Genomic DNA, 12886 nt, shown 5'->3' with positions numbered 1-12886 from the left:
GACCTGTTTGCTAATGACCTTTGCCAAGATTTTGTAATCCACATTTAATAGTGAAATTGGTCTCGAATTTCTGATTTTCTCCCTCTCTTCCTTCCGTTTGTAGATGAGGGTATGGTGTGCAAACACTCTCCCCAAAGGTTAGTGCTCTTTTTTATCAGTATAGAGATTTTTAGTGTTGGTTGGCAAGAATCAATGTTTAAAGATCCAAAATAAGGTCAGGGCAACTGACCAATCAGCAAATACTGGGTAGATCTCAGCCAGTGTATTGTGTACAGTTCTGGGTGCCATTAGCAATGATGTGAATCACTGGAGAGAGTTAATAAGAGATTTACAAAAACGATTCCAGGGATAAGAACGTTAGAAATTTGGACTGTTCTCCTTGGAGAGGAAAATCAAAAGTTGAATTGATATGTTTTCAAATCCTGAAAGGTCTGAATAGAGTAGATGGGGAGAAACAGTTCCCACTCCTAGAATGAGCGGGCATGGATTTAAAGCGGTTTGCAAATATAGCATAAGTGATGTGAGAAAAAGTTGTTTCAAATAAATGGTTTTGTATCAGGAATGCATTGCCTGCAAGTGTGATGGAGATAAAATAAGTTGATATATTCAAAACTTCATGAGCTTATTATCTAAACAGAAACTATGTAGAAAGTTATGGAGAATTGGCATGAGGCTAGTACTAATTCACAGTGTTGGTTGGAGAGCTGGTACCAACAAAAAGTGTCAATTTTCCCCTTGCTGTTCTGCGACAATTCACTTTCTGCAAGATCTTGCCACGCCCCAAGGTTTCAACTGTCAGATCGTACATGCGCAGTACGGGAGAACAGGGACTGCTGGGATGGATGATCGGAACTTGGAGGCAAGCGGGTGAGCATACTGGCACTGCGTCATAATGGGTAGGGGCTGTTGAACACTACCCTCCTCCAGTCCCGTGCTCGGGTCTGTAACCGACCGCGGGGTCTCTCGGCCCAAGCCCCCGCCCCGATTCCCGCCCGTCCGCAGGGTCTCCCGGCCTAAGCTCCCACCTTCCGCGGGGTCTCTCGGCCCAAGCACCCGTCCCGATCCCCGTCCGTCCGCGGGGTCTCCCGGCCCAAACTCCCACCCAACCGCAGAGTCTCCCGGCCCAAGCCCCCGCCCGTCCGCGGGGTCTCCCGGCCCAAACCCCCGCCCGTCCCTGACCAGTCGGGGGTGAGCGTGATAGTCGAGTCTCTGGCTGCCTGGATAAGAGGGCTCGGTCTCACAATGGCTCAAAAGCAGAAATGCACGAGGAGTTAGTGAGTTTACATGATTTTGGTAAAAACAGAGCATTCCGATCTCCGATTCCCCGCTATAACCTTTTTGTGAGAAACTGTCTTTAGTGCCTTGCCCGTCATTTTTGATCACTTCACGCCCATGTTTCCCCACTTGCAGCTACCTGCCACTCATTTACGATGGTAAAGTTGTCAAAGGTAGGTGGTGTGTCAGCCGTTCCTTTGACACATCATCTAGGTTCCATCTCCGACTCAAATTGGGGAAATGCTCAACTTCCAGCAGACACGGATCCTGCTGGAACGCCATTTTCGGCCTCCTGTCACTGACAACACCAAAAGGGCAGGAATTTGCAGTTGGAGGAGCGATAAAGATACCGACCATCTTTTTTAAAAGATGCACATTTAGGATTTTGTATGCGGAATATTTATAGAGTATCGTGGTACAGTGGAAAAATGTTTGCAAGTAATATAAGAACATACGAGTTCAGGGGAGGTGTAAGCCATTTGGCCCCTCCAGATTGTTCTTCTGTTAAACGAGATCATGGCTGATTTGATTGCAAACTCGACATTCCTGCCTGCTCCCTGTAACTTTTCAAACCTTAGCGTAGCAAGAATCTATCTCTGCCTTAAAAATATGCAAAAGCTGCTTCAGCTGCGTTTTGAAGCGAATGTCTCGCAGCCTGGAGATGGGTCGTTGAGCAATCTACATTATAGCAAGTAACTGAGAAAGCAGTTGGTAAAGTGGGGTGATGATGGCAGGAACGATTTTGTTGTTGACGTAGATCTTGGATCAAGTGACTGTAGATATAACTTATTCTCCTTTTTCTGAAGCAAGACTTTAGCTTTCAGCTTGACCTATTCCCTCATTTGCTTTCCTTGTAATGCAAGTAAAGGAAATACTTCAACTGGATACTGCAGTCTGAATGCATCTGGGGTAGACAAATATTGAAACAGAATTTTGGATTGGTGAGAATTAGTATTAGGCTTCTGAATCATTTTTCTTTTTGATTGTCTGTTTTAAAATGTGCTGTGCATAGGCAGAAAGTATTTCTCAATATCTGCATTTTACAACACCACACTGACACTGTTCTATAACCATTGCCTTAATCATGTGATTTGTATGGACTTGCAACTATCAGTTACAGGAAGTCTCTTATCATTTTACTGCATCACTCTCCACCACAGCTTTCTTTCTCCTTTTCAACTCCTTCACCTGAGAAAGTTCAGTTTCTGCTCTTTCAGAATCCAAGAATTTCTAGTTTTTGGCCCTCCGTTCTCCATAATATCTACCCTTCAGCAGTTCCTCCACCCTTGCCTCCAGCAATTTATGGGAAGTTTATGGAATTTTGTAATAAATAATGAGACCATCTGATTGGCTGCTCTCCCACTTCATTTCCACTAACTACCAGACTAAACTTCGAATCAGCTACACTTCCTTCCCACTTCCATTACCTCCATGTCCCAGCCTTAATAATTTTTTTATTTATTCACAGGATGGAGGCTTTGTTGGTTGGGCCAACACTTATTGCCATCCCCTAAGAAATTTGTGATGAACTGTCTTCTTGAACCATTGCAGCCCATTTGTGTAAGTACATACAGTGCTGCACAGAAAGGAGTTCTGTGGTTTTAACCCAGCAGCACTGAAGGAATGGTAATATATTTATTATATTTCCAAGTCAGATGATGAATCGTTTGGAGAAGAATTTACAGGTGCTGTTGTTCAACTGTATCTCCTACCCTTGTCCTTCTAGATGGTAATGTGTTGCACATTTAGAAGTTGCTGTTTAAGGAACCTTAGTGAATTTTGCAGTGCATTATGTAGGTGCTGCTTACTGTTGGTACCCAGTATCAGTGACAGAGATGTGTGTTGTGGATGTGGTGCCAACCAGCTTTGTCCTAGATGGTGTCATATGTTTAGTGGTGTTGGAGCTGCCCTCATCCAGGCAAGTGGGGACTATTCCATCACACCCCTGACCTGTGCCTTGTAGACATTGTAAGGTTTTGGGGAGTCAGGAAGTGGGTTACTCATTGCAGGATTCCTGGATATCAACTTGCTCCTGTAGTCACTATTTATATGGCTTGTCCATTTTAAGATCTGGTGTATGGTAATGTTGAAGAATTTTAATAAATGGGGGATTCAATGATGATGATGACATTGAATGTCAAGCGATGGTGGTTAGATTCTCAGTTGTTAACAATGGTTATTGCCTGGTTCTATGTGGCATGAATGTTACTAGACATTTGTCAACTGAAGCCTAGATATTGTCCAGATTTTGTAGAAATTGAACATAGTCATGAGTCATGACCACAGACTCTTTGGTCCAACTAGCCCATGCTGACCATGTTTATAAACTAATCTAGTCCCTCGTGCCTGTGTTTGTCGCATACCCTCCAAGCCTTTCTTATTCGTGTACTTATCCCAAATGTTTTTAAACATTGTAACTATTTGTGCATCCTGCACTCCCTCTGACAGTTAATTCTGCATAAGATCGGCTGTGAAAAAATGTTGACCCTTATCCTTTTTAATCTATACGCTCTCTCCTTAAAGATATGCCCCCTAGTTTTGAATACTCCCACCTTTGGGAAAAGACCCTTGTCATTCACCTTACTTACACCCCTCATGATTTCATACACCCCTGTAAAGTTACCCCTCAAACTCCTAAGTTCCAGTGAGAAAAGGTCCCAGCCTATTTTTATAACTCAGACACTCCACTCCTGGCAACATTCTGGCAATCTTTCCTGAACCCTCTCCTGTTTAATATCCTTCCTGTAACAGGATGACCAGGACTGCAGTCCTCCAGAAGATGCCTCTTAAATATGTTGTACAACCTCAATGTGATGTCCCAACTCATATCTCAGAGGTCTGAGCAAGGAAAATAAGTGTGCGAAACACCTTCTTAACGACCCTATCTACCTGAGTCGCAAATTTCAATGAGTTATATAACTGAAATCCTAGGTGTTTCTATTCTACAACACTACCCTGGGCCCTACCATTAATTGTATAAGTTCTGCCCTTATTTGTTTTACCAGGATGCAATACTTTGCAGTTATCCAGACTTAACTCCATCTGCCACTCCTTACCCCAACGACCAAGATCTGTTTGTAATCTTAAGTAGCCTTCACTGTCCACTATGCCATCAGTTTTGGTGTCATCTGCAAACTAAGTAACCATGCCTCTTTAATTCTCATCCAAATAATTTTTATAAATGACAAACACTGTTCTGACCCATGTGGAACATCGCTGGTCACAGGCCTTCAGTCTGAAAAACAACTTCCACCATACCCTGTCTCCTAAAGTAAATCCAATTTTATGTCCAGTTGGCAAGCTCACCTTGAATCCCATGTGATGTAACTTTAATTAGTCTATCATGCAGGACCTTGTTAAAGGTTTGTCTAAAATCCAAGTTATAAAATGTCTACTGCTCTGCCCTCCATCCTTTTTCCTTAAACTCAATCAAATTTGTGACATGTGATTTCCCTTGCACAAAACCCATGCTGACTATCCCTAATCATTCCTTGTCTTTCCAGATGCATGTAAATCCTGTCTTTCAGAATCACCTCCAACAACCTATCCACCACTGATGTCAGACTCTCAGGTTTGTAGTTCCCTGGCTTCTCCTTACAGCCTTTCTTAAATAAAGGCGCAACATTAGCTATCCTGCAGCACCTCAACTGTGGTTGTAGTTAATACAAATGTTTCTGCTAGGGGCCCCACAGTTTTCTCCCTAACTCCCCACATTGTCCTGGGTTACACTTGATCAGGTCCTGTAGATTTATCCACCTTTGTTTTCTAAAACCTCCCAAACTTCCTCCTTCTACAATGTGAATTATTTTCAAACCATCAATATTTATTTCCCTGCATACTCTGGCATCCATTTCTTCTTCCACAGTAAAAGCCAATATGAAATATTCATTGAATATCTTTTCCAACTCCTGAGGTTTAATATAAAGATACCTAATGGACAGCTTCAGAATCTGTGAAGTTGCAAATGGGGCTGAACCCTGTATATACATCAGCAAACGTGCTTGTTCCTGACCTGATTGTAAAATTAGGTCATTAAATGACATAGCTGAAGAAGGTTGTGCCGCAAATGCTAGCATGTGGAACCCTTGGGTCTCTTATGGTGGTGTCCCTACTCTGAGTCCTCCCTCATTCTTGATGAAGAGTTTATGCCCAGAACATCAATTTTCTTGCTCCTTGGATGCTGCCTGACCTGCTGTGCTTTTCCAGCACCGCACTCTCAACTCTGAGCCAGGAGGTCCAGGTTGGATTCCTACCTGTTTGAGGTGTGTCTTAGCATGCCTGAATAGATTGATTAAAAATATTTATCCCAAGGAACTTCAGAGACAGGTGTCCTCACATTCAACAAATGCAGCCATCTTACTTGGTGCCAGATATGACTCCAATCAGTAGAGAGGTTCTCCCCCAATTCCCATTGGCTGCATCTTTGCAAGGACTCATTGATGCCACACTTGGTTGAATGTGTCTTTCATGTCCAAATCAGTCACTCCTCCCTCTTGTGTCTGTAATTCATCTCTTTTGTCCATCTTTGAACTAAGGCAGTAATGTGATCAGGAGCTGGGTGGCTCTGACAGAATCTGAACTGAGCATCAGTGAGCAAGCTAAGTGAGTGCGGCTTCATTTAACTGTTAGTGATGCCTTCCATCACTTTACTGATTATCAAAATCAGATGATGGGGCAGTAATTGATTGACTTAGATTTATCCTGCTTTTTGTGTACTCGACATATGCTGGCAATTTTGTACATTTACGCAGCTGCCATTGTAGTAGCAGTAGTGGAACGCTTGGCTAGGGGCATGATAATTTTGGAGCATGTCTTGAATGCTATTGCTGTACTGATATCAAAGCCAATACCTTAGCAGTATCTACCCATTTCTTGATATCACATGGAGTGAATCGAGTTGGCTGAGTACTACCGTCTGTGGTTCTGGGGATTTCTGAAGAAGGCTAAGTTAGATCATCCATTCGGCACTTGTGGCTGAAGATTGGTGCAAATGCTTTTGTCTTATCATTTGCCCTGATTTGCTGGGCTTCCCTGTTATTGAGAATACGGATGCTGTGAACCCTTCTAGTGATTTGTTGAATTGTCAATCACAATTCCTAAATACATGGCCAGGAGCGCAGAGTTTAAATCTGATCTACTTAGCTCTATAGATAGATTGGAGAAGTTGGGACTGTTCCCCGTAGAGAAAAGAAGCTTGAGAGAAGATCTAATAGAGGTTTGGAGTGGGTGGGGAGAAGCTGTTCCTCCTTGTAAAAAGAACAAAAATGAGGGGGCATAGATTTAAACTAATGTGCAAGAAAAATCAGTGTAATACTAGAGAGAGCATTTTAACACAGCCAGCAGTTAAAGTATGGAACATAGTCACTGGAATTATGGTGAGGCAGGTTCATTTGCAGTATTTAAGGCATTAGGTGACTATTTAGATAGAATTAATGTGCAAAGGTGTGGGGAAAAAGCAGGAGATTGGCACACTGTAATGTTAGTTTGAAGTACTAGTGCAGGCATAATGGGCCAAATGGCTGCCTTGACTATATTATTTGCTGCTGAATTTTTTTAGAATGCAAGTGGCCTGGTTCTGTATCTTCACCAGGTTGTTAGAATGGGGTAATGTGCCAGGCCATGATGTTTCGTGTTAAATCAGAGTATATTTTGACTGTTGATAATTGCCTACAGTGCTTCATGGGTGTCCAGTCTTGAATAGATTTTACAACTCAATGTCTATTCCAATTTGCACGGTGATGGTATCATGCAGTTCAATGGATTGATGTTTGGCGTTAAGACAGGACTTAAACAAGGACTGTGCAATGACCATTCTTACTGATACTGTCATACATGTGCATCTACAGCAGGCAGATTGATGGAAATGAAGTTAAATATGTTTTTTCCTCTTGGATCTCTCCCCATTTACAGCAGTCCAGGCATTGTAGCTGTGTTGTTTAGGACTCTACCAGCTTGTTTAGTATTCATGCTACAAGCCACAGTTGCTGATAGACAATGAAGTCCTCCACTCAGAATACATTCTGCATCTTTGTAACTCTGTTTCCTTAAAGTGCTGTTCAACATGGAGGAGTACTGGTTCACCAGGCAAGGCGAATCAGCAGCAGGTCTCCTTGTCCATATTTTAGCTGATGCTATGAGTCACCAATCAATATTGAGGTCTCTGAGAGAAACTCCTTCCTGTTGGTGTACCATTCCTGTCACCACCTCTGCTGGATCTATCCTGCTGGTGGGCCAAAACATTCCCAGGGATGGAGTTGTTTTCTGGGAGACTTTATGTAAGATTTGGTGGTGTGTGAGATTATGTCAAGCTTTATATAAGCCAGACCAGGTAAGAGTGGCAGTTTTCTTGCCTAAAGGGGCATTCATGGACCAGGTGGGTTGTTATGACAATTGACCATGGTTCAATGGTCGTCATTTTAATTCCTGATTTTTATTTAATTCGGATTCTACCTGCTTACAAGCTCAGGATCCCAAACATTATCTCAAGTTTCTGGTACCCAGAAAGTTATCTGGGTTTCTGGTCTGGAGTGGCAATACCACGAGGCTATGATGTCCCTGTATTGCATCTTACTCTAGTTTCTCTCATTTTTGCCTTTGTGCTTTCCAAAATCATCATGTTTTTTAAGGCCCACCTCCTGCTCCCAGAATGCTGTTTCCACCGAAATGCTCCTTATTCAATTTGCCTGCTGGACTCCTTATTTGAAATAAAAGTAGTTATTTCTCATCAGGTAGTATTCCCCTTTTAAATTTCCTATCATTACTCTTCAACCCCACCCTTAGCAAGCTATCACTATTTCCAACCTCTTTTTGTTTCCAAGTTAGTTGAATGTGCAGTTGCCTGACAAATCTACACCTATTGCTCCAGCAACCCAGTGTTTCAATCCTTCCAGTCAGAAATTGCTTCAGCACACTGTGAAATAGTCCTTATCAAATCATGAATGATGTCTGTGTTTGTGACCGTGATAAACGAATCTCATCCTTTTCTACCTGTTTAAACTTTTAATGGTTTTATGATGGTGTCATTCTCTAGTACCTTTCCTCCATTGTCGAGCTGTGTGGACTGAATTTGCTTGGCTTCATTCTTAGGTGTGTAATCATAACTAGAGGATCATTTGTAATGGGTTCCCTTTCCACTTCTGGATCATAAATTATTGTGGGACACCAGAGGTAATCTTTTTTCTATTTCTCATCTGCATGCTGAACCTCACTAATATTTATCTGAAAAAGCAACAGGACGCTGCTGTTACCCAACCTTACCCTACCACCTTTTTTGATACTTCCCACCTATCTATATTATTACACCGCTTAAACTAAATATTAAGACTGAAACAGTTGTCTTCTGTTTTTGCCTGGAGCTCTGTATCCATGTCACCAATTCTATTCTACCTCTTGACAATAGAATGAGGTTAAGTCAGATTGTTAATAACTTTAGTTGAAACTTTATTGCTGGAACAGCACAGCAGGTCAGGTGCCTGGAGCTCTGTATCCATGTCACCAATTCTATTCTACCTCTTGACAATAGAATGAGGTTAAGTCAGATTGTTAATAACTTTAATATTCTGCTTCACCCTGAGTTGAATTCACACCCATTAATCTGTCATTATTAAGGCTACCCAGTTTCACAAATGGAACAAATTGCCCAAATGCACCCCGGTCTCAGCCTATCTGCTTCACATCTTCATCCTTGCTTTTATTACCTTCTAGACTGATTATTCCAAAGTATTCCTTGCCAGCCATAGTCATTCTACCCTCTGTAAAGTTGAGGTAATCAAAAACTTCTAAAAGGTCTCATAATCCAACACCCTTATGCTATAGAATCTGCATGAGCTCCAGGTTGCAAAATCTTGATTTGTTATCCTTTCATTAGCTTGCTACTCCCAACTTCTTATTCCCTACAGCCTTGAAACCTTCACAATAGCTGATTCATACTGTGATTTGTGCATGATTGTAATTGTTTCACATTTGGCTTTGTTTTCAGATCACAAATCTCTACAATCTGGAATTCTCACCATCAGCCTGTGACAGCTTTGATTTTTTTCTGTTTTAAGATCCTTAAAATCTGCATAAAGAATTAAATTTTTGGTCATCCATGGATCTATTGTGCTAAAGGCTAAAGCTATTATATAAATGGATGGCACTTAATACTGTGGGCGGCATGATGTCTCAGTGGTTAGCATTGCTGCTATACAGCGCCAGGTGCCTGGGTTTGATTCCATCCTCGGGCAACTGTGTGAAGTTTACATATTCTCAATATATCTGCATTATTTTCCTCTGGATGTTCTGGTTTCCTCCCCCATTATATGCAGGTTAAGTGAATTACCCATCCTAAATTCCCCATAGTGTCCAGGGATGAGAGAGCTGGGTCAGTTAGCCATGGGGAATGCAGGGTTGCAGGAATAAGGTGGCGGGGGTGGTGGTGGTGAGTTTGGGTAGGATGGTCTGCGGAGGGGTTGGTGTAGACTTGATGGTTGTTGAAACTTTACTGCTGGAACAGCACAGCAGGTCAGGCAGCATCCAGGGAACAGGAGATTCGACGTTTCGGGCACAGGCCCTTCTTCAGGAAAGGGCCTGTGCCCGAAATGTCGAATCTCCTGTTCCCTGGATGCTGCCTGACCTGCTGTGCTGTTCCAGCAATAAAGTTTCAACTTTGATCTCCAGCATCTGCAGACCTCACTTTCTCCTAGTAGACTTGATGGGCCAAATGGCCTGCTTCCACAGTCTTATGCTTATATTAAATACAAATAGTCGGTTATGCATTGACTACACTCGCCTTTCAAAGGGCTGAATCTAGACCATTGCTTCAAAATATAATTTGCTATACTTGGACAACAAACAGCATTACCAGTTACTCTTAATGATATTATGCATTGTGTTACGATCAGTTACAACTGGAGCGGTTAACATTTTTTTAAAAATCTAAAAACCTTTATACAGCTAATAGAACTATGCCACAAGATTTCACTTTAAATAAAAGTGAAAATGATTATGAAACTGCCAGCATTCATTGCCATTACACTAGTGAAACTACATGTTGAAGTCCCAGTGTATAAATGCAAATATTGTATGTAACTCTGTTTATCCAGTGACTGAAGTGTTAACACTAGAAATAGGAGCTGGTGTGAGCCATTTGGCATTTCAAATCTTCTGAGCCATTCAATTAGATCATAGCTGATTTCTATCTCAGTGCCATTTTCTTACATTATCCCCGTGTCCCTATGTGTATTTAGTATTTAGAAATGTATCCGTTTCTGGATTGAATTTCCTTAATGATTGACCCACCACAGACTTTGAGGGTAGAGAATTCCAAAAATTTACCAGCCTGTAAATGACAAAATTCCTCTTCTCGGTCCTGACTGGCCTGTCACTTGATTTGACACTGGTTCCTGAGGCTTGTATGCAGCCCTCCTCGTCCAGTGGGAATTTTCTTGTATCTACCCGGTCAAACCCATGAGAATTTCATGTGCTTTACTGAAAGCAATTCCCATTCTTCTAAACTCAAGAGAATATAGGCATAGCCTCTTTGTTGTTTGACAATTCTTCCAACGATCAGTCTGGTGGATCTCCATTATAGTGTCTATGATAAGTATAACCTAATATTCTACCAGACTGCATCAGTGAGAAATCAATTGCATTGATGAATACTTTCACTTTGCAGTAAAAGTGCTTGAATTGATTTCACTTTTTTGAATGAGATATAGCTGGGATGTTAAAGGCAAAAACTTGAAAATTGCTGTAAAAAAAGACATTTTGTTGAAAGTTTCCATTTTTCATTCATCAGGACATTTGCAATAATAATACCTTCCCCAATATAAAGTGGAACAACATTTTATACCTTGTAAAAAGAAAATGCTGATGATTTGCACCTGTACTCTGGCAAAGGCAATGCTGTGATGAATGCACAAATTAAATGTTGACTACCAAGTGTTTTGTTTAAATTTAAATCATCTTGAGGAATGAACTGAAAAATGGCCAGCACCTGTTTTAAGTTGAAACAGACATGATGCATATATGTGTTCTTTCTGTCAGCAAAGATCAGGGCCCTGTGCATTCATATATATAGAATGTGCCCTACTGTGAATCCAGCTGACTGTCTTACATTAGTAGTTAGCATAAATCTTAGCATATTTGCATACTTCGCAAATAAGAAAGATAGAGGCTTTGGAGAGGGTGCAAAAAAGTTTACCAGGCTGCTGCCTGGATTGGAGGGCTTGCCTTATGAAGAAAGCTGAATAAGCTCGGACTTTTCTCTCTGGAGAGAAGGAGGAAGAGAGGAGACCTGATCGAGGTGTACAAAATAATGAGAGGAATAGATAGTCAATAGCCAGAGACTTTTCTCCAGAGCAGGATTGACTGGTGCGAGAAATCATAGTTTGAAGATATTAGGAGGAAGGTATAAAGGAGACATCCGAGGTAGGTTCTTTATGTAGAGAGTTGTGAATGCATGAAATGCGTTGCCAGCTGAGGTGGTGGAAGCGAAGTCATTGGGGGCATTTAAGCGACTGCTGGACATGCACATGGATAGCAGTGAGTTGAGGGGTGCGTAGGTTAACTTACTATATTTTACATTAGGATTAAGTCTCGGCACAACTTCGTGGGCCCAAGGACCTGTTCTGTGCTGTACTTTTCTATGTTCTAAATATTGTCCAATGGCAGAATCACATCTATTATTGGACCATCTTGGACCACATGGATGTTGGGTATGGTTGGGACCATGACTGTTGTGAACGGTCAAAGGTATGTGCTCTGCTTGATGTAATCTGCCAGTCTTTGGGACATGCATCCTACATACTGTTATGACACGGGGTAAACCCTACTGCTAATGAAACCAAACGCACAGAAAAGCTCACCTTGCCTCATAATCTGTTAAAATATGAGTGATGGAGAACCACCCAAATTCCATTATTTAAAGAAAAAATAACAATTTTATTCTTTAACTCCAAAATTCATGCAGCCTTCACCATTCAATTAGATCATTTAATACCTTTTGATTAGTAAAAATCCATTGATCTCAGTTTTAAAACTAATGATTGCTTGACCACTTTTGCCATCTTTTTTGCATATTGAAGTGTTTATTTCACTCCAGAAATTATTGACTATGCCCCTTGATTCAATAATGCACCCCTAAGCAACAGAAATAATGTAAATTGGAAGAAACTATTTGTTTGTCTTTATATCATGAGATTTTCATTTGACTCCTCATAGCCTTCAGTTCCTCGAGAATAGAACCCTCGTTTATTTAATCCCACTTCATAGCTGCATGTCCAATTATCTTCCCTGTGTACCTGTGCTGCACTTTTCCAGGGCAAATAACTGTCCTAAAATGTGTTAACATGAAGTTCCTAATTTAACCAGGAATTCATAAAGCTGAAGCATGAGGTTTAGCTCCTTGGATTCTATTCCTTTAGCTATAAAGGCCAGCACTCTATTACTCTATTATTTTCTGTACTGATTATTGACATTTTAATGTTCTATGTGCATGGATCCCTATGTTATTTTGGCCCTCCACGAGCCTGTTTGGAGTTACTATCATGTACCTCTGAAGCAGGTGGGACTTGAACCTGGGCCTCCCAGTCCAGGGATTGGGATAGTACCACTATCCCACAAAAGGGCC

At 41.4% G+C, this 12886-nt stretch overlaps 1 protein-coding gene across 7 annotated transcripts in view; it reads left to right on the top strand.

The window, feature by feature from the left end:
* Nucleotides 1-767: 767 nt before the first annotated feature.
* ccdc126 (coiled-coil domain containing 126) overlaps nucleotides 768-12886 on the top strand; it is a 33236-nt gene continuing 21117 nt past the window's right edge. For 2 of the 7 annotated variants that reach the window (XM_043689732.1, XM_043689726.1), the window contains exons 1-2: nucleotides 768-867; nucleotides 2744-2835. The gene's annotated coding sequence lies outside the window, so the exon portion shown is untranslated. The other 5 variants (XM_043689728.1, XM_043689727.1, XM_043689729.1 and 2 more) reach the window with 5 other exon arrangements.

The sequence above is a fragment of the Chiloscyllium plagiosum genome, chromosome 5 (genome assembly GCF_004010195.1).
Source record: "Chiloscyllium plagiosum isolate BGI_BamShark_2017 chromosome 5, ASM401019v2, whole genome shotgun sequence".
NCBI lineage: Eukaryota > Metazoa > Chordata > Chondrichthyes > Orectolobiformes > Hemiscylliidae > Chiloscyllium > Chiloscyllium plagiosum.
Note: the sequence above shows the minus strand (reverse complement) of the source record. Positions and strands in the feature narration are given on the sequence as shown.